Source organism: Lissotriton vulgaris, chromosome 7 (genome assembly GCF_964263255.1).
Source record: "Lissotriton vulgaris chromosome 7, aLisVul1.2, whole genome shotgun sequence".
NCBI lineage: Eukaryota > Metazoa > Chordata > Amphibia > Caudata > Salamandridae > Lissotriton > Lissotriton vulgaris.
In genome coordinates, this window is record NC_141695.1 from 985,336,825 (window position 1) to 985,359,787 (window position 22,963).

Here is a 22,963-nt window from a genome sequence, read left to right on the forward strand (position 1 = left end):
AAGCAGGAGAAATTAAAATATTTTGCCCAACAAAGGTCCCTCTTCAGCCAGACTTTTTTTGCTCCAGCATCTGGTGAAAATGTTTGCGTTCAGACTTAGTCAATTTTTTGGAACTCAAATCCCTCTATTGGGAGAAAGCTGAAAGCAATAGCCAATCAGGGCTCCACGAAGTCAGATACCCTCTTTGTAATGTCCCAATGAAGTGAATTTGTTGCTACGGAAAAGCTCTAAGAGGGACCAACCGCATCCTCTGGCCAGCGTCAATGCACCTCAGTCGTATTGACTTGGCAGTTATTGTATCAGTCATCTGAAGGTCTTCAGAGCCAAAAATGTCATAGTCCCAAGTTTTTCACCGTGTTGGGAGGAGTACACTTGGGCACAACAAAGTTCAGAGGACATAAGAAAGAATAATTGGAGGTCAAGACTCACACCAGCAGAAGCCATCAGCAGGGCCAACGGCAGGTCCATTTGTAACTGGTCAGCTGGGCTCTTCAGGAAAAGGCATTCTAGCAGCTTCTTGTCTCCCTGTAGATTAACGGGAGGTCAGACAACTGACCCTTGGAATCCACTTCTATGTCCTGGATACAAATGGGAGAAGGTGTACCTTTTCAGGTCTTCCTACTTGTCTCAATAGCAGATGCAGTCCTTCTTCTGTCTTCCACAGGTCCAGTAGTGTTCGGGAAAGGGTGTCCAGGGATGCCACATATATGCACTGCTCTAGACTGTGGGTAGGTGAGACTCCTGACCCCTCCCTAACCAATAGGGGAAAAGTTCCCAGGGTAACCCTACCCACTTTTGCAGCAGCCCCTTGGACCCTACTTTAAATAATCCTAAAGTGTCCCTCTCTACCTAAATCCAACATGAAAGAGCCTTTCTTCTCCTGCCCAACCCAGGAGTACTGGTCAGGGAAATTAACAACCCCTCTTCTGTAGTAACATCAAACTAGTTCTGGGGCAATTCTTCTTCCACTGGCTTTGGTGTCTGGTGGACTAGTTGGACAAAAAAGGGCCCTCTCCAGGTGTCAGCTAACATTTTCATGGGCCAGGGTAGAACTCCGTGGAGTTAATGAAGTTCCTGGGCACAGTCCAGGTGCTCCTCTTGCCAGATAAACAGAACGCCTCACCACACCCAAGGCCTTTGGTTCTGGGAGCAAGTTCACACTTCATCAATGGGCTATTGAGATTCTTCGTGATATTTGGTTGTTCATGCAAATGGGCTTTTAGGTAGGACACAGGTGAATTTCTAAAAGTACCTACGCTAAAATATGTATTACAAATCTGAATCTACTAGAGAATCTTACAAGTAATAACTATTTTAAAAGTCTAAGAATGAAAATTGTTGCTGTTATATAGGTGGAGATGACCTTATTACATTTGATACTTTATCCCAATGCTTTCCCATGAAACGGCTAACCCTGCTACAGCAAAAATAGTTTTGGGGCCTTGTCATTGTAAGGAAATCTTTAACAGAAAACTTTCAGGTCCAACTTTTAGATACCATGCACCCTGCTGTATGTACATTAAGGCTTACTTAGGGGTGACAATTACTATTTAAAAGGAGGCTTTCATCCTGACAAAAGGGGTTATTGTGACAGGTTGAATTTGTAGTTTAAACATGCACAGACAGGTTAATGTGGCAGGCATGAAGTCATGCTTTGCACTGTCACTCTAATGGTGGCATAGTCTATGTTGCAGTTCATTATTTATGCATTTAATTTAGGTTGGGTAAACCTTGTACCATATAATAGGGGGTTATAGGTAAATTAAAGATGCAGATTAGCCGTTGCTGGAAATGGGATTCCTGGTTGGTAGAGTTATGCACACAGGCCAGACAGGAACCACCACTCTAGTCAGGGTAAGTAAGAAAAACAGCAAACATTTGCTTGTGACCTCTGGTAACTTAGAACAGAGCAGCCAGGCTAAATTAAAGAGGCAATGTGTAAAGTATTTGTGCAACACACACACACACACAGTAATGCAATGTAGATTCCACAAAAAGACTCCACACAGGTTTATAAATTATGGTTGTTATATTATAAACAAAACCAGATCAAAACAACAAATATCCCATGTATACCTAAGGACCGGCAATTGATGTCGAGAACTGGTTGATATTTCCATATCATGGATGGACCTTTAATATAAGAAACAAGGTAGACACTTTATATTGAAAATTAAGTCAACTTTATCTGACTTTTGACGTTCCATAATACCAATATCATCTTTATGTCATTGTACATCATCAGGTTTCTGTCGTCTGATTGCCTTTAACACATCAAAATCTGGCATTCATCTTGAGTCATAAATCAAAAGTAAGAATCTCTTATTTCAATCTGTTACTTACTACACTTGATAAAACAGAGATCACTCTGGGCGTTTTGGAATCTATCTCCTCACTTTTCTTTTTTTTTCTTTTTTCATTTTTTCACACTGTGGACTAGTACACTCTATAAATTATTCACACATTTCAATTTTCTTTTTGAAAACACCTCAAATTGTATTGTTTGTAATGAATTGTATATTTTTAACTTAGATAGAATCTATGAAGGTATACTTAAACATTGTCCTAAGGATACTGCTTTGTATATGTCAGTCAGACCAATGTAACACAACATGTAATGTGAATGTAAGTTAAAGATGATTATATGTTAACTTTGGCTTAGAAATGTTCTTTATTGATTTCAGGAATTGTGGCTTTTTTCCTGACAAAGGCGTTCTTTGTGCCGAAATGCTCGTCGAAAAGTAAACAATTTCGCCACAGAATTGTCTTAATTTTTAATAGTATCTTTTTATTGATATTAATTTGTGTAAACTCAAAACAACCTTCTTGTATGTCTATATGGAATATTAGTGTTTTTATTTGCATAACCTGTTTACAAAAATCTAATAAAATATATGTCTTTTATGTATTTTAGTAATTAATTGTGGTTTCTTTTGGTTACAGTGACTTGACATATATTTCAATATTTGTTCTCTATCTTTATAAAATCTAGGAGGATATTGTTCACTGTGTACTTTTCAAGTTATGACATGGAAGGCATCACAATAAACACAGGGCTAGAAATGCATTCACTTCTAATAGATTCCTTACCATAATGCCAGTGAACAAAGAAGGCACATTTCTAACCAACAAATCACCTGAAGCCCCTTAATTTTACACAATTCCCAAAATCCATAAGAACTTAGTCCAACCCCTGGGACAATTGTGTCGGGCATATGATCTATGGTGGAACTTTTGTCCAAATTTGCAGATTACTTCCTACGTCCTCTTGTGCAATGCCCAAAAACTAACCAGTAAGTAACACCATAGCGTGGTGGCCATTTTATAACTGTTCGCATTCTAGCTTCCATGACGCATGTGCGCGTCTCTTGCAGAAAGTCACCACGAGTACCAAGAACCTGTTAGTCCACCTAGGGGCAGCCATTTTAGGAGGTTAGCTTTCCAGTGCCTGCACACACATGTGCGCACAACACGGAAGCTACCGGTTACTGAAGCAGCCTCTCCACATACAAACCTTGTTTATTGGAGCCACAGGTAGGCATTGCTTGGGTGAGCGAGCAGCTTTGACGACGTAAGTACAGCACAGCCGATCCAGCCGATCCACCCGATCCCCATAGTCAGCGAGCATCTTCGTTAATAGGGCACCGTTTCTTTAAAAATGTAATTTCTCTTAGTCAACCCTTTGTTTCCCACAGTTTTTGACTACAAGCGTTCCTCTCCGCCCATGAAAAAGCTCATGGGGCTTTAGTTTGGCTCCAAAAGTGTATGTTAACTCTTTTGAATTTTTACATTTATCTCATATAATATCTTTGCAGGCAGTCAGTCACATTACGTCTCTCTCATATATATACCACAATGACACCACAAGATCACCAAATATCGAATTGACTACCACAGATGACGACCAATATAGAGTGTATGTTTTTTGTTTTTTATCTTGTATTGTCTTGTACATCATGACTAAGGGCAACACGGCACCCACGTGAATGAACTTTGAGTAGTCGTGCACGAGTGAGAACATATATCACCAATTGACCTTCCACAAGTTTGGTGGTGTGGTTTTTGCATGCATATATCACTGTGATAATCATATTTTTTGTATCCTTCGAGATTAATTTACGGGAATAAACCAATTAGATACTGTATGAGTGCATGTTTTGTAATATGCTCACAAGACTCTGACATTTATTATGCAGACCACATTGATTTCTTGTAAAGTGGTGTAGGGATCAACCGCTTTGGTCCTGAAGAAAAGCCAATGGGAAGGCTTCGAAACATGTTGAGCAGAGAAGAAACAGCCCATTATAGCATACTTCCTCCTCTCCCTATTTTTACTAATACAAGCTACAGGGAGTATTAAACTGTAGTTTCCGCACAGCCTGGTATTTTTTAACTCACTACATTTCTTCTGACCCTTCCACTCTAACACCTACAAATAGTAGCACCTCACTAATAAGTGCTCCACAACTTCATTGCTCGCAGCATGCCCCGTCCCACAGCGGGCGGTAAGAACCCGATGATGGAGCATGCCGCCACGGGACCTTTTGGTGGGTGAGGATGATTTTAACAACCAATCTGTTTTGCTATACATCCTTAAGAAAACCTAGTCTTCTGAATACTCACTTTAGAACCAATCTTGGAAGTAAAGTGTGGACAGTTTACAGAATCTCTTCATTCCCTCCCTTGTTTGTGGTTAATATTATTAACCACACCAGATCAAAACAATAAAGATCCCATGCATACTTCTCAAGTGATGACATGAAAGTCATCACAATAAACACAGTGCTAGAAATGCATTCACTTTTATTAGATTCCTTACCGTAAAGCCGGGGCTTGTTTAGCGCAGAGAGTGTGCGCAGATGCTTGTTGGATTCGCCTAGTAAGAAGGGAAAGGAATTGAGACGAAAGAACCATTGGAAAGGTATAGTTTTTTTCACTACCTGAGAGGATTTTTGCTTTAAGGTTGGCAAGCGTGGAGCGAGGTGGAGGAGTTGTACATCCCAGTGAATACGCCGGGTGTAGGCGTGGACAGGAGTCTATCCACGATGCCCAGGAGGTGCTCTCCTTTCGCAGTGGCGACTGGACTTTATAGAGAGTTTTGTGACCACGGTAGAATTGGTATCAGATATACCCTTGTGCTGACAAAGCCATAAGAAATATATGGCTGAAATGCGACCCCGACTGCATCGACAGAATTAGGAGAAGTCCTATTTAAAAATTAAAATTGGGTTTGTTTTGGTCAGGGCGCCTGAAAACAGGGTAGGAGGTTGTGATATCTCAGGCGCTGAGGGGACTTCCTCTGTGTGTAATACTATGAATAAGGAGTGTACATGTGTGTATATATAATAATTTAGGGTGTTTGTAATAAGTTCTTTTGTAATTTTTTGGAATTCTGTTGTATATAACTTCACTTGTCTTTGTAATTCCAAAAAGTATGTGATTGATGTCGTGTCATATGTGTTGTATATATTATTGTTGATTTATATGTATTGATTGTTTTTGTATGTAACCAGTCCCATCTGTTTTGACATATATACTTTATTGAAATGTGTAAAGGTAGATATAAGAAAAATCAGATGACAGGGTAATTTATTGTGCCCTGGCTTGAAATAAAATAATTGATTGATTCGTCATCGCTTTTCTTCTATACTGCATCTTTGATGTTACATACCCAGGTAGAGGAGGGTGATTTGGGCATATCCCTTTTCTTATTAAGGTAATGCCAGTGAAAGGCAAATGGGCTTTCTCATTGTGGAAGTGCAAGAGTAGTACTCTAACAGGCTACACAGTGCTATCAAAAAATTATTGATCCACGTAGTAGATCGTAAGATAGGTTTTTGCAAAAGCTCATGCATAGAACAGTGCCCAACTGTGCCCAACCGGCACTCACAAGTTCTGTGCTGGTCCCTATGGGCTAGTGTCTACAGGAAAAAACAGTTATCCTCAAACATGCAGGGTAACTCCAAGGACCTTGCAGGGCCAAGCTAATTTCACAGTACCTCACGGTGAAGGATTGTCGAAGTCGCCGAGCCTGAGATAGTGATGATGCAGGTGCCGGGCTGTGTAGATGTCAGTGGGCCTCTGAAGTGAGTTCTGTGTTGTTGTGTCCTTCTAGTGGGGTTCACCAGTGTAGAACACACAGTGAGAGAGCTCAGCAGCACCCAGGGTCAAGCCGCCAGGGCTTGTGATACTGCATGGTGACTGCATGGATACTTCAATACTGCACAGACAGCGCAGGCCACACTGTCCGTGGCCCAGGGGAAGGTGCGAGGGCTAGGGGGGCGGAGGACTGTGGCGGGGTGAGTTCCGGAGGCCTACAGAAGAGCCGGCAAGCCATGTGCTACATTCACCGCGGCGTGCTCAGTCAGCGTCCTGCTGCGGCTCCAGGGGCGATGAGTATAACACCCGGTCGTATCAGGGGCACTTCAGGAGCATCAACGCAGGGAAGCCCGAGATCGTGTCCCGAAGGTCCAGGGGACGAGATCCACTGCCGGACCAATGTGCAGAGTCCGATCCAGGGTCGTGTCCCGAAGGTTTTGGGAACAGGATAAACCGCCAGACTAGTATGCGGCTGGGCCCAGTGGAAGGTCCAACCACTGCTATGGCATTGAGGACCCAATGAATTTCCTGGGCTCTGGAGCAGATCAAGATTCAGATGTAGGGGCGACAGGATCAACCAACAGACCGCCAGACCAGTCTGCAGGGGGGCCCAGTGTAAGGACCGAATGCTGCTATAGCAGCGAGGTCCTAGCAGTTTCCCTTGACTCTGTTGCACCTTAAGAACTCACTGGGTCACTCTCATGGACTTTTCTACTTTTGTCCTGCCCGCCATTTTGCTGCTGTTCTCGGCCATTTTTCCCTGGACCCTGACCCGCCACCCTGTCCATTCCCTTGTCCTTTACCCTTTTCCCCCTTTTCCCCCTTGATGATCCTCGGATTTGCCTTTTCTCAATACCCTTGTTTCCCTCCCACCCTCCCTTGGTTCTGTGACTACGTCCCCCCTCTGTCCCCCTTAATGGAACTCTGCTCTCCTGTTTTTATTTTTGTATTTTTTTGGGCTTTGACCTGAGAAATTCTACTATTTGTATATACATGTATATAGAGATAACTCTAACCACTAGCGTATGAAGTAGACCTGTACTCTCTACCATTCCTATGTGACTCTTAGAGTTTATCCACTTCTATCTCTTCCTTGAGTGACGTTACAACTTGTACATTTGCAATTTTTTCTGCTTGTATCTCTTCCTTGTGTGACTTTACTACTTGTACATTTGCATTTTTTTTCTTGTTTGCATCTTTTATGTAACTCATGTAATCCTAAGTCCTGTATCGCAACTGGTTCTTATGTAAAGCACTCTGACACCATTGGGTAATGTTTGCGCTATATAAAATTGCATTAAATAAAAATAAATAAAATAAAAAGGCAGGCTGGTGAGCCTTGTGCATTGCTCATGCCTCTGGTCTCCCAGGGAATGTGTCACTGAAGAGCCACAGTGGGAGTTGCTGCACCAGATTCAGATGAACTCGATGATCGGCACACACAGCCTCGGTGGGTTGCAGCTGTGGTTGAAAATGACTCACTGATCTTGAACGAAGCAAAATCGCTGATCGTTTAAAAGAAAAACAGCTAGCAATCCTGCACACTCTGCTCCTGGTCACAGTTGGAAATATGCAGTGCTGATCCTGAGCAAGCAGCATTGCTCGATCTACAGGCAAGCAAGATGGTGATAAGGCATGCTCTGATCCATGCCGGATTCATGGATTGCAGAGTCCCACTTCAATGGTAGAACAATGAAGTCTTTGATGGACCTGAGACTTCATAAAAGGGGCAAGCCAACGATCCCTTGGAGATCACTTGGAAGAAAGCAAAGTCCAGCTATCCTTCAACAGAGTAAGAGAGCAAAAGGCAGCAGGGCAACAAGCAGAAAAGCAGTCCTTCTAGAAAAGCAGTCCTAATGAGTCATTTAGGTAATGCAACAGTTCATCTGAGAGAGCTTAGTTACATGTCCAGTAGTGTCTGAATTTAGGGCCCACAGACTCAATAGTTATAGCCCAAAAGTGCCTTTGAAAAGAACTCTCCAAAGTGCACAGGAATCCTTTCAACCAAGTCCTGGCTGCCAGGACATTACTTATTGAAATGTAAGTGTCAGTCTGTCCCAGTCTGTCCCATTCCTGCCTTCCCAGGATGACCTATCAGAATGCAGATGAGCTATACCTTTCTGTGTTTGTGGCTGTCTAGCGGAAAGGCACACATTATAGCAGTCACCCAGCCCAGACATGTATTGGTGGCAGGCTGTCAGGCACAAAGAAATGTATATTTGGAGAAATATCCACTTTCTACACTAATGTTAAATCTAACTTCACATCCCACCAGAACCTACCTCCCTCTAATCAGAAGGGGACATGGTACCCCTTTCCTTCCCCCTTACCATGGGACATGTCTGGGGCTCTTTGGACCTCCTCCTAACTCTGTTGGGAGAAACCTAACCACCCTTCTTGGTGTCAACCCAAGGCACCTGTCTGGACACTCTGGTACTGACTCAGAGATCCACCTCCTCAGTAAGCTTCCTTGCATCGGTAAGCTTCCTATGAACCAGGTGTTGGCGCAGTTCTGGAAAACAAGCATAAAGATTGTGCTCCTTCAGAAGTAAGTTGTACAACGCTTCATAATATTTAACTTTGCTGCCCCTCACTCAGACCTTCAGTGCCTTACCAGCATAACACAGAAAATCCAGCCATGTTTGTGTAGAGAGTTTGCGACTAGCCCAGTACCATTGCCTGGCTTCTCAGGTGTTAACCCAAACTTGCTGCCTAAAATGATCTTCATGGCAGTGTAGTTGTTCTGTTCACCCTCCTCTAGTGTAAGGAGTGTGACTCTCCCCTTTGTAGGCATGTACTGCCAAAGACTACCTCCCTACCCCAGAATTCCTCAGGGAACCTGTGCACTTTCAAAGCCAGTTTATAGGCTGTTAACCATTTATCTGTGCCATTCCCCACATTTTAACTGTGCACCAGGGCCACAGCATAGGGACCTTCTCTGTTGTCAGTCACTACAACCTGGTGGAGTGCATTATTGATTACCTGCTCTGGGAAAACTATCTGACTCCTTACTGAAGTAATTCTGGCTACTGTATCCCTCAGAGCCTCCACACTTTGCCCATTGATGGTGACCCATTGCCTATACTTTGAATGTTTTGAAGGCACATGGATCTTAGGAACCATTACACTGTCCCCCAGGGGCACTAGAGTAACCCCTTTAAATTCCCCCTTGTACTGGGACAAACTCCTCCCCCAGCACTAGACTAGCCACCCCCAGAAAATGTTCTCCAGTCGGAAGTGGTGCTTTTTTTGGACACTTGGATCTCCTTATTAGTGTCTATACATGCAGCTTTCATAGCACTTGATGTGCTTGGGTTGCTGATCTTTGTCAGTATAAGATTTCGTCTGGTGGCCAGATTGGAAATGTGAACCAGACCCTTTGCCCTTTGAGTTTTTTAGGTAGACTTTAGAGAACTCTGTATTTTTATCACCCCCTTCCTTCTTCTGGTTGGTACCCTGACTACCCATTTGGGAGTACCCCCTTATACCTTTTTGGACACTCTGGTGCTGCCCCATAAGTCCAGCTCCTCAGCATGCTTCCTGGCACTGGAAAGCTTGCTATCAACCAAGTGTTGGTGCAGCTCTGAGAAACAAGAATCAAGAATGTACTCCTTCAAAAACAACTTGTACAACCCTTCAATCTCATTAACTTTGCTGCCTCTCGCTTAGCTCGTCAGTGCCTTTCCAGCATAATCCAGAAAATCCACCCATGTTTGTATAAAGAGCTTGTGACTAGCCCTGACCCACTGCCTGTACTTCTCAGGTGTTAAGCCAAACTAAACTGACTAAAATGGTCTTCATGGCAGTGCTGTTAGTCTGGTCCAATACCACTAGTGTAAGGAGTGTGTCCCTTCCCGGTGTGGGAATGTACTGCAAAGACGACCCCCTCCCCCTAAATTCCTCCAGCACACTGTGGACTTTCAATGCCACTTCATAGGCTGCCAGCAATTTTATAAATGTCACTCCAGCATTTTCACTGGTCACCATATATTTTAGGATATGGAGTCTTGTTTTTGAAGGAGCACATTCTTAATACTTGTTTTCCAGAGCTGCACCACCACCTGTATGATAGCAAGCTAAGGTATATCCAATTTTAACATATTTTAGGGATCAGAGCTGTTGCACTGGGACCTGGTTAGCCAAGCTTCAGTGTACAAGGTCAAAAAACCAGCAGTGTCAGTCCAAAAAATAGGGGTGATTACGCAAAATTGAAGCATTTTATTAAAATTGGATTATGAAGTCACTGCTCTGAGTGTTCACAGATGTTGATACACTCCTGTCTCAATGTTACTAAATAAGTTCTCCAGAAAGAAAACTAACTGTATGACATAAATGTACAAAAATTGTAATAATGTACCAGTACTCTTGTTGATATAATATCTGCAAGCTGTTTCTTTCTGTTTAAAACAATAACACCAGATATATAAAAACATATGTAATTCTGTATATTGCAAATTATATTTTGGTGTATGTGAGTAAAATTGCCAACAGTACTCGCACAGCACCCAAGTTACATATACATGTGTGTATTAGTACAATTTGCTAACTTTTAAAGGAAACAAATGTGTCTGTGAAATATATTCTCTTTTATCACTTAGATGTTGCACTTATATATTGCCGAGATGTCCATCATCCATCTCAGTGAAGATGGGGAAGGATACATCAATGCAAATAAGCGTGTGTGCAGACCATTTTCCAATTTACAGACCATACAGGAAAGATACATCATTGAGAAGTACTGGTTTAACTGCAACCTCATACCGGCAGTGGAACCAATCTGAACTTTTTGCTGTACATCAGAATTCAGACTACCATGTGAGTTTTCACTCTCTTTTATCCTATTCCATCAACCAAAGTAGGAGGATTTCTTGCTGAAATTCTCTTTGAAACAGCCCACATCCAAATATAGAAGGTGGAAATCCTGGCTGGAGTCACGCCACGGCTGCTGCAGACCATCACTCTGTAGGGGTGGGGAGTGAAATCCTGGCAGAGTCAGCGGACCTGTGGCCGTGTTCTCTCTGGTTGCCAGCCAGCATCTAAATCGGGGTGGCGGACCACCAGGGCGGCAGATGGGAAGGCCGCCATAAAAGTCCACTCCGTTGCGGTCCTGCCAAGATCTAAATCGGGCCCTTAGTGTAGCATCTGAGTTTATGGTGTTGTGGGAACAGGAACCCCTCCTGCAAACGTGTTTTATTGGGGCCAATCTCCTAAGACTATTGTGGTGTTGCTGCCTGTCTCTGGGATCAATCTGGGTTTTCCTGCTCACTCATTAGTCTAAGAGTTACATGTCACCCCACCTGTAATCTGTCTATCAGTTGCTTCAGGCCTAGTTCACAGGGCCTGCTTGACCACGTATTTCTGAATCAGGGTAAATGCGGCGCTCATATCGGGTGGATTTGACAACAGTGATGCAAGTTTGTTGTTATACGTACATATATCATGACATCAACATTGTATTTATCAATATTAACACATTTTTCACTTTAAACTTAAAACATTCATAACTTTGGTTCCATTGATTGAATGTTTGTTGATTTGGTGTCAAACAATTTGTTAAAATGTATCCTTTGTGTCTAAATTGGTGTCATATTTTTCTTGTTAAGTGAAGTCTAACTGTGCTTGTGCCAAGCTACCAAGAGATTACGCACAGGTTAATGTATTGGCTTTTGAGGTTCACTCTACTAAGGATTATGTCTGCTGCTTGAGAAGGGCTCACACCCCCATCAACCACCAACACAATCTGTCACAGTCCTCACTTAAAACATCCCTTCATTCTCTGTAGAATAACATAGACACATTGTGATAAGGTGTTTGGAAATATTAGGTTAATCTAAATTTTTTCTGAGTTACATGTTCATTCAAAAGAGCCTGATTTAGATTATTGAGGGCAGTTTACTCCTCCATAATCATATAGAATATAACACACTTGTAATATTGCAAACATGATGTCAATTAAGTCTGGGAATGAGTTACCCATCCACCAAAACGAATGGCTTGAATGAAACCCATTGTGATTGCCAGAGATTTAGGGCCTGATTATGAATATTGCAGTCCATAGGACCTCCGTACTCACAAGTAGGGTGGTCAGACCAGCACAGGAATGGTGCATCCGTCATTGAGCCAGGATCCTGCATTTGTCGTGCAGTGGTCAGGTAGTTGGAATATACTGGCAGTTCTGCTGCGAAACTTGTGAGCATGTTACAAGTTACCTGTCTGCCACCCCTTTCATGTTGGTAAGCTTGCCGTGAAAAGGGTGGTGGAGAGGCAACAAGGGGACCCTAAAAAGGGCTCCCATGCCACTCCTGGGCCTGAGGGTGCATGCAGGGTGCAGTCAGCAGTTGCAGGGTGGTGTTTTCACCCAGCCTAATTTGGGCAGGGGTGCTGCTGTCTAAAGATAATGAGACACTTGTGTGAAACGTAGGCACTTATTTGGAGTGGCACTTTATTAAAGAACAAGCTTAAACAAAGAAAATGTCAAAAAACTACAGTTTCAATCAATCAAATAACTTCATACAATCTATAATAGATAATCAAGCGTCCAAGAGACACTTCTCAAATTATAAGCAAACCATGAAATATTATAATCTTTAAGATCAATGCAAGGAAAAGGGAGGGGTGAGAGACCGAGAGAAAAAAAGACAAATATTTTCAATCTACTATGAACACTACAACCTCAAATAGGCTAGGCCCAAGATAGAACACAGTCGACCAAGAACACAAACTCGTGCTAGGCACTGCAGAAGGTGGTCAACGCATGAGCTGTGGAGCACATCTTTTATACTTGTTTAATGTGGAACTATTAAGCACAGGGTCAGAACACTGACAAGTGGTCTTGACCGCAAGCCTTCAGTTACTTTGTCAAAATATAAAAAAATGTAGAAGTGACACCATGGTGCAAAAGGTGTTATTGGAGGGTCAACAGATGCTTGACCGTAGATCATGAAGAAATTAGACATTTTATCATAAACTTTTTGCATCACTTCTTTGAAACCTATAGGAAAGAAGAACTTTAATAAAGGTCACAGGTTATGTTCACATGGCATGGTACTGTCATAGTTTCAAAAGCTAGCAGAAAAACCTCAAATATCAGATATGAAGCAATGGAATGTACCAGCAGGCCTCCACCCACGTTTTGCCTTATTTTGTTCTTCTAACTCAGGGATGTTTTGTGCCTAGGCTGGCTCACTGTGCTGTGTACAACAGAAATGCACATTTGAGACCAGTGGGGCTCGGTAACTTTGTTTAAGAAGATGACAGTGAGTTGAGGCCTATATCTTCTTTGTAGGGGGGACGTGTATATTCCTAGGTGGGTGTGAGGCCTATGGCATCTAGTGAATGTTGTAGACAGAATGGTCAAGTTAACACATTCCTATATTGTGGCTGGTGGGGCCTATTTGCGGGTTTCATGCCACAAGTGTAGGGCAGGAATTTGTTTAAGGCATTTATATGGTAAAAGGGGACCCTGCTTCACAGCGCTGTCACAGTGGCAGGCTGCATGTGAGCTCCTATGAGCCTAATAGCCCACCACCAAGAGAACACTTCAGCACTGCCGCCCGACAAGGATTAAACTCCTAATCAAGTGGGTGGGAGCACCATGGCTTAGGCGGTCCTCGAGTAGATGGCACACTGGTGGTGCAGTAGTACTAAGGGCCTTAGACAATTACCAAGCATTCCTCCTACCACCTTTATGCATTGATCTATACTAATATATTAAAGAGAGAGCCCAAACCTTTGAGGCGGGTAATCTCAGGAACCACAGCACCAATAACAACACCCAATACAGCGTTGGAAAGGGCAGTTGCAGCAGAAGGACATAGGCTATGCAGACGCCCACCATATACATTTAAAAGGTAAAAGAACCGTGCCTGGAAAGTAGTCCTTGTGGGCGTATCTGCGTTGTGCTGGGGGCGTGTGCTGGGGGCGTGACAAACGCTGGGGGCGTGTGGTACGTTCTGCCCTTCATGCCATGTCTCATATCATGTGCTAATCCCACCCTGCTCCCTTTAAATACCCCTGCACCCCATAACCCACCCTTACTCCTTAAAATACCCAACACCCTTAAATACTAACCCATCTCAACCCTATAAATATACCCTGTGCCCCAAAACCCAAACCTAGCCCTGAACCCTATAAATAACCCTGTACCTCAAAACCCAAACCTACCCCTGAACCCTAAAAATACCCCTGTACCCCAAACCCAAACCTAGCCCTGAACCCTAAAAATAACCCTGTACCCCAAAACCCAAACCTACCCCTGAACCCTAAAATACCCCTGTACCCCAAAAACCCAAACACAGCCCTGAACCCTAAAAATAACCCTGTACCCCAAAACCCAAACCTAGCCCTGAACCTTTAAAATACCCCTGTACCTCAAAACCCAAAACTATCCCTGAACCCTAAAAACACCGCTATACCCCCAAACCTAGCCCTGAACCCTAAAAATACCCCTGTACCCCAAAACACACACCTATCCCTAAACCCTAAAACTACCGCTGTACCCCATAACCCAAAACTATATCTGAACCCTTAAAATCCCCAAACACCCCAAAACATATACCTCAGTACCCCAAAACATATACCCCTATACCCATACTTACATTATCCAAACAATAAAAAAACATGCTTTTACTATTCATGCATTTACAACGAATTTCGTTGTAAATGTATGCGTGGTAAAAGCATATAAAATGTAATGCCATGCGTTATAATGGCATTGCGGATTCATGGTACTTTCGTAATGAAAGTATGCGGAGTGATGGTATGCGGAAAGAAAGTTGCGGAATAATGGGTGTTGTTTACCCTCTCCCGGTAAGTACATTGGTGGCACTGTTGCCCACATCTCCAGCAACATACTCATATTTTTTCACCACCCATTTGAAAAATGCACAGGTCTCTCTCATTGATGGCCAGCACGACATACACTTTTAGACCCACTTTCCGCCACAAGTTCTAGAATTGCGAACTTTAGAGCTGGGGAGCTACGTTCGAATCTCGGCATCAGCTCAACATCCTGTGATTCCAGGCAAATCGCTTTGTCTCCATGTGCCTACCACAAATGAATCTGTTCTTCTGTAATGTAAATTGTGCTCATGCCATGTTGTCGAGTTCGTGCTATATAATATTGCAAGGAAAAATAAAGTAGGGAAACTCGAGTTCACAGAATTCGTTAGTTATAGTTCAAGCTTTCTTCACAGAAACTAAGTTGATTAGACTTTAAAGGGCTAATGTAGGGACACAATGCACTTTGTCCTTCACAATGCGTGAATGTCAGAAACTGCAAATATGAGAAATGTAAGATGCTCTCATTGAAAGACAAAGATCACATCAAAAACGCATTGGTTTAGATATGAAAAAAAAATCTGAGCAAATCAATTATAAAAACGTCAGAGGCAAAATGGCATTTAAATGCATGTAACGTTAATAGCGTTCATCCTTAACTTATGTATGCTTGCAATTGGAATCAGTCGCATAAATAAAAGATGATTTCAGTATGCAAGAGTTTTTGTTACCAACTACTGAATGTGCTCTCGTTAGTAAATGAAAAGAACAAATTATATAGAAAATGTTTTCAAAAGTTATTCATTGGATTTTCAGCATGGAATGTGCCCGATACAATGGCCATTTTCTCTTTATAATGGTAATTAATGACTTTTGCCATAGAAATGTTCATACAGATTGCTTCAGAAAGGTCCGGTACTCAAGGGTAAAAGACCGCTAACGCATGTGTGCTTTACCAATCGCAACAGCTTGATTTTTTGGGAATGAAGTAAAATATGCAAATCAAATCTTTAATCTGCAGTAGGAGTAAAATGATGAAGAAAATGTATTTTGCTATGAATTTTTTATGCCACTATCTGGGTAGCTAGTAGCCTGTTTTATTTTGTTTTTCGGAAGAAATACTAACTCGTTTCAAATGTGCTTCGACATATAGCATCATACCATCATAAACAATAGAAAATCATCACAATGAAAGGCTACAACATCACTGTTATTTTTATAAGGAAGACGGCCTTAGCCTCTGTTGTACATGTAGAATGTGAACTCCTTGTATGACATCTGCTTACGTTCAACAATCCACTTCAGGAAATGTGGCTCCCAATGTCCAAAAGTGTGTTGGAAGTATTAATAATGAGCATTTGGTAGGATTTGTAAAATCATGCATGAGCAACTAAAAAATAAAAATATTTATTAAAAAAACCTCCTTGCCATAATTCACAAAATCGAAATGCCATTTTTCACTGAGTGCTTCTCCTGTCACTTAGACAGAATTTACTTTATGAATGACTGATACCTGCTTTAATGTGTCAGCTTTCAATCAGTAATTTTCAGGTGCAATTGCAGGCACTAGCTGTAGATACATTCCATTGCGACTCTTTAGGAGGAGAGGGAGGAAAAGTTCTTTCATGACGTCTCCATATTCTAAATTCTCGAAGGGTCACAAAGTGAATGTTGACAGTCACACAAATGTTTGCAGTTGAGGCCCCCTCCTCCCTATCTTCCTCAGCCATGTGAGAATAAAGCATGATATCAAAATAGCAAAAGATGTAATTCATGCAGCAGCAGTCTGTCATTAGATCTCTAGTTCTCCTGTTCTTTCACCACAGTGTTCTAATAAACAGCTAGAGTGCTAACTTCTGCATTTTTGACAGACGTATGGCACATCTAAATGCCATCTTGATGAAATCAAAACAGTAAAACTGAAAGCAGTGGCTTTCTAAATGAATAAAATGAAGGGATTCATTTGTCACAGAAGCTATGGTTAGAGCTCTACAAAGTTTAATGGCCACATGTATCAAATAAGCATTTTGGGATTACCATATAGCTTTTTTTACCAAATCGGTATTTGGTAATCGAAAAATGCTACAAATGTAAGTAATCACCAACGTTGTTGCAATTCCTTAATATTACAAAATAGTGATTTGGTAGATAGCGAATCACTATTAGGTAATATTACTTGATTCATTTCTTTGTACGAAAGGCCCAGAGGTGCGAATGGTTTTGCATTAGCTAATTTGTGATGACCTAATTGGTAATTGCAACTTAAGTAATGCAAAGCCAAGGTTGCCCGGGGGCCTAAGGTCCCCTTAAAGCATCCCCCCAAAAATAAATGTGCACCTTTAAAGTGCACACATGCCCTAGAAGCATGTGTGCACTGCATGCCACTTTGAAAAATGGCGTTTTGTGCATTTTTCAAAGTTTGCACATTGTTAACATCGACTTGAATTTGATGGTAATTAACTTTCATACATGTGGCCCTAACTGAGGAAGCATTATCCATAAACCCACAGATATCTTCCTATTCATTGTCAGAAAAATGTCTGGTGTATATATAGAGTGAAATGTATTTCTAACACCAAAAATAACCTGCCAGCTGATTTTCCTGCATTTTCACTACAGTGATCTAATGAGCAACTACAGTGCTAACATTCTGTATTTAGGAGAAAAGTGACACACCTGAATGCGCCTTGATGGAAACTGAATGCATTTCCTACAGTGGAGACTGCAGTAAAGGTGTTAAAAGAAAGGGCCCTTTTTTATCATGGAATGTATGCCTAGTGCTCAAGAAAGTTAAACTAAGAAAACATTTTCTGAGTTCTCAAATATCATCCTCATTCATATCAGTAATACATTCTGAAATGCCATGAAAAAAACACACTTCACCACCAGCAGCAGTCTGGCAGTTGCATCTCTATTGCTCAACTGAAATTTCACCACAGAGTTCTAATGAACAACCAGATTGAGAACACTTGGCATTTATGTCACTAGTGTGGTACACCTGAATGCCATGTTGATGGAATTAAGGGAGTAACACTAACATTAATTTCCTACAGAGGATGTAGCAATTGATTAGCAAAATTACGGGGTTCTTTTATCTGAGAAATTACGGTTAGTGCTCTGGAAAGTTAACAGTATGACACATTTTCTGTGAGTTCACAATTATCTTCATTATCCATTTCAGTAAAACATTCTGACATGCAGAGTGATACATTTAGTGCCAATTCAATCAATTTGCAGTCTCTCAGCTAACTACCTTCTAACCTACTGCAGTTTCCTACAGTGCTCTAATGAACAACTAGATTGTTTACATTTTATATTCAAGATAAAAGTGAGGCAGTCTTGAATGATGTTGTTGTAGAGTGTTTGATATAAAGGAGCTGCTTTCCACCTAAAACTTACCCAGACTTATATCAAACAGATAATCCGCAGGTCTGTCGAGCTCAAAAAGAGCTCTAGAGCATAAATAGTACAAGCAAGTGACTCCTACTAAAATATGAGGAAGTCCTTTAAAAAGGACAGAATCCCATCACCCACCGAGGTGGCATGATTCATCATTTGGAATCTCCTCTTGGTTGCAAACCCTAGTGCAACCAAGGGCTACAACCCCCTCACTGTGAGGGAGGAGCTCAGGCATGTTTTGTTGATCAATTGATCGGATCTCCTCAAATCTGTTTAATGCAAAGCATAGAAGTGCAAAGGGTGATGGTTTGCAGTGCATAGAACGATGATGTGTTAGGTGATGTTAAAATTGGCTACCAAGGGAAAGAAGAGTTTATTAGTTAACTCTTGGTGTCAAGGTTAAAAAACTGTGCAAACGCAGTCTGAAAAAAATGTTGACTGCGCTGGTCTAAACAATGGGTCTACATGTTTCAGTCATGGTGATCAATATCTGATCACAGCCTTCTTCAGGACCTAGATGATAAATTGCTACTGCAATGACTTTGTGATAAACTTAACGGTGAATTGGTTGAAAAGATGCAACCTACAAAAATCTGTGGTCATGTTTGTGAAAAATCCACAGGACTGTTGTTGTCACCTGTGGAGAAAAAAACACAGTGGCAAACAAACCATGATGAAGTGGAGACAAACAAAAAAAGTTTTACTGTATGGAGTGCTCATGTTGTGGAACTTTGTCCTTTTCATGAAACATTAAGTGTACATAGTGGATATAGCACTGAATAATTGGTAAATACATTATATCCTTACCCGTAGATCTACGGGTAGATACCTCACCTTACCTGGCAAGCAGCTCAGGACATGAGGCACCACCCTGTTAAAAAGGAAAGGCTGTTATTATAGACACTGGAAGAATTCCATAAGACAGTTCTCCATGTGAAATAGGTCAACTATATCATTTCATGCATGACACAATCATAGAAACAGACCAGACTGTGTGGAATTAAGTAAGTGTTAAGCCTTATGTTGGAATGCATGCATAAAAGACCTGTATTTCTAGCCCCTCTCATAACCATCAGGTACTGTACTAAACAGAGTGAGATGGAAAAAGAAAGACCCCACTTTCAACTCTATTCTTTATATGAAGAGCTACCACATGGCACTCAAAGTACAGCTAAAACCGATCAGGCATTAGATTAGAGCATATTAAGGTCAGCAAGTTAGAAAAACCTCGTGTTTAAAAACACTTTGTTAGTTCACGATAAGGCTAGTGTTGTCACATGATAGATAGTGGATTAATTCCTGACGTAGAGCGGCAACTTTGTATTCTCGTAGGCTGTTGATGGCACAGCCCATGATAGATGTAAGTTCAGTAAAGTGTCATCTACAAAGAGTAAAATCTACATAGAGTAAAATGCGCCTCCTGCCTCGTATTAGTAGTACACAAATAACAAATAGTTTGTCTACAGGCTGCCACCGGAGGTAACCGATGGAAGAGAAGCGTGCCTTTATATACTGTTAAAGATTGTTAATTACAATTCGCTATGACTCGATAGTCTGCCTACTTGTCGAGTTCCGGTTGCATCATTGTATCAAAGGACTACAAAAACGGACTGGAAAGCATGGGGATTGTAGTCTTTATTGAACAAACCATCGTAAACATACTGGAACTCCATCGCGACCAAGGTAGCTGGGAAATGTAGTTTATTCCAGAATGCGTGATTATGATTTTAGTCAATAATCAAGAAAATACTGAAATCCAGTCTATTCCGTGCCCTCTTGGTCTGAAATAATATTTTCCTCACTATGGTTGCCTGACATGTGCAAAAGTAATGTCGCCATGGTGTCAACCGAGAAATAATAATTAAGGTCTACTGATCAATAATGTGAAACTTTGGTAACAATAATAAATTATCTTATAAATTCCTATAAAGGATGGTTATACTGAATTTTGCATGATGGCATTAGATATCCGAGTGTCGGGACAGGAAAGCGGGAAACCATTATCAATGCTGATCCAGTAACTGATAGCAGTGAGTATGTGGTTGTTGAGAGGAAATTCTGCGAATTCTAGACTTGCAATCGGGTAGGTTATACCTAGTGTTGTCAAATCTATATTTAAACTTAGAAGCAGCATTATAGGACTATAACAAAGTCCATGGAATGTCGTCATTTAAACCCTGGGTGTCGTTCTGTAATTTAAAAACCCATCTTTGTTAGTTCCGGAAAAGAAATTTAGTTTTAGCTGTAACATGATTGAGAACAAAAGGTTGTTTGAGGACAGTCCATTTTAAGTCGTCTGCTTTATGTTTCATGCCTAAAAAGTGATTAGTCAATCTTGTGGATTGTTTGTTACACCTGATAGTACTTTTATGTTTAAGTATACTTTGTTTCACCTTCCGGGTGGTCATTCCAACATATATGAGTTGGCAAGGACATGTTATCAAGTAAATGACCTTTCACTGTTGCAATTAGTGTGCTTTATCTGTCTCCATGGCCTTCCAGTGCCTATATCCACTGTTGTCGTATGTTTAGTTTGTGGACAGGCCGCACATGAGCCACATGGATAATGCCCCTGCACAGCTGGCAAATTCCATAATGTCTCCTGTTTTTTGGGTGGTGTTATTTTTAGTCTCGTATGTACTAGACTGTCACTCAAATTAGAGCTTCTTTTGAAGGAAAACAGAGGTGGAGCTATGTTTTCTTTTCCTGCATTAAGGATGCGACAATGTTTACGCACACTTTTCTGAATTCTGTTGGATAGTGTGCTGTACGTGTTGATGCATGTGAGTCTCATCATCAGTGGTGTTCGTGCTAATAGTTCCAAAAAGCGCCTCCCAGTTGTGGTTGGACACCCGTTTGTATGAATGGCGTCTATGTTTTTTTTGGATAGTTCCTCTCATGTAGATGCACAACAAGATTCAGGCATGGTGTTCATAGTTCTCTTTCATGGAGCAGTTTCTTCGAATATGAAGAAATTGCCCATATGGTAAATTGTCGCAGAGCGACTTTGGATGGAAACTGTCAAATTACAGTAATGAGTTCGTAGCCATAGGTTTTTTGTATAATTCACTCTCTAATCCTATGGCTGATGGAAAAATCCGAAGATCAAGAAATGGCAGGCTCTCTTTGCTGTACTCAACTGTAAATTTGAGAAAATTGTTCCTCGTCTTCAACCTAGTTTGGAGGATGGCGGCAACATCACCTCTCCAGATATCAAAAATGGCATCAATGTACCTTTTCCATAGAGCAATATGTTCATGGAAAGGTTTGACTTCGGTGAGTACATGCTCTTGTTCAAAGAGATGGATGTAGAGGTTTGCCAGGCTGGGCGCAAAAGTGCTGCACATCGATGTTCCAGATGTTGAAGATAGATGTTATCTTAAAATTTGAAAAAGTTCTATTTCTTGGCTAACCTAGCGCACTTCATTATGAAGTGCACTGGTGCCATAGTGTCCAGCAGTCTCTGGTCCAGAAGCAATCGTATTGCTTCCAGAGTTTAATCCTGGGGAATGCAAGTATATGGAGAATCAACGTCGAACGAGACAAGGAAGTCACTTTCGGCGTCAAACTCTGTTTCCGGTTGTATCTTCAAGATGTCTTTGGGGTCTTGGAGGTAAGTTGACATCTCCTTCACCATAGGTCGTAAAAAGTGATCCACAAAAGTTGATAGGGCTTCCAACAAGGAGCCTATCCCCGAGATAATCGGCCGGCCTGGTGGTGGTCTTTGAGGCTTCTGTATTTTTGGTAATATATAAAAAATATGGCTTCACCGGATGTGCAGTGATAGGGAAGTTTGCCTCTTGCGGGGTTATCCATCCTTCATTTGTGGCTTCTTCCACCAGTTCAAAGGTTTCCTTGGTGGAGGATCCATCTTGAGTTGATGATAAAACCGTCTTTTGGTCAGTTGTCTCTGACACTCGGTGTGATAATCAGAGGTGTTCCTAATAACAATCGCATCCCCTTTGTCTGCTGGTTTAGTTGTTATTGAAGCATGCTTATGTTGTGTGTCGATTTAGATACCCGTACATAGGTTTCTCCAATCATGTCATTATATAGGGCACAATTCACATTTCCATTATTTAGGTATAGAATCCCAGTCCTTATTTAGGCATTGGCCATGCAATCCAAATACAGGCATGGTCACCTACATCCGTCCATCCCACTTCACAATGAATTCTTAGAAACCAGATCCTTAAGCCTTTGGGACATTCCCTGCTTGGATTTTTGGTTTCTCCAAGAACTCATTTATTATGCATGAACCGCTATACCCTAAGGGTTTATTCATGACGTCTTCATCTGCCCAACTTTACGTCAATGCTAGCATTCCAGGTATAAATGTACCTTCACTTACCATGGCAAACCACAGCTGCATAATTGCACAGTTGGGGTTCCGTGCTTGCACGGAACAATCCGTTGTTTCCTGTTTTCAAACCAGACAATACATATTGTCTAGTTCTGGATCACAGACACCTGAACTCTTGTTCAAAGACATTTGCAGTGCAAAATGCACATAGTACAGCATTAATGAATAACATTGTGCGCAAAAAATATAAAACCATATTAGACATTTCTAATGGTTTCTTTTGTTAAAACATAGCACCTGAAAGCAGGTACTTAACAGCTTTCTCAATAATGAGAACCAAACGTCACTACCGTCGACTCCCACAAGCGTTCAAGTACAGCCCGG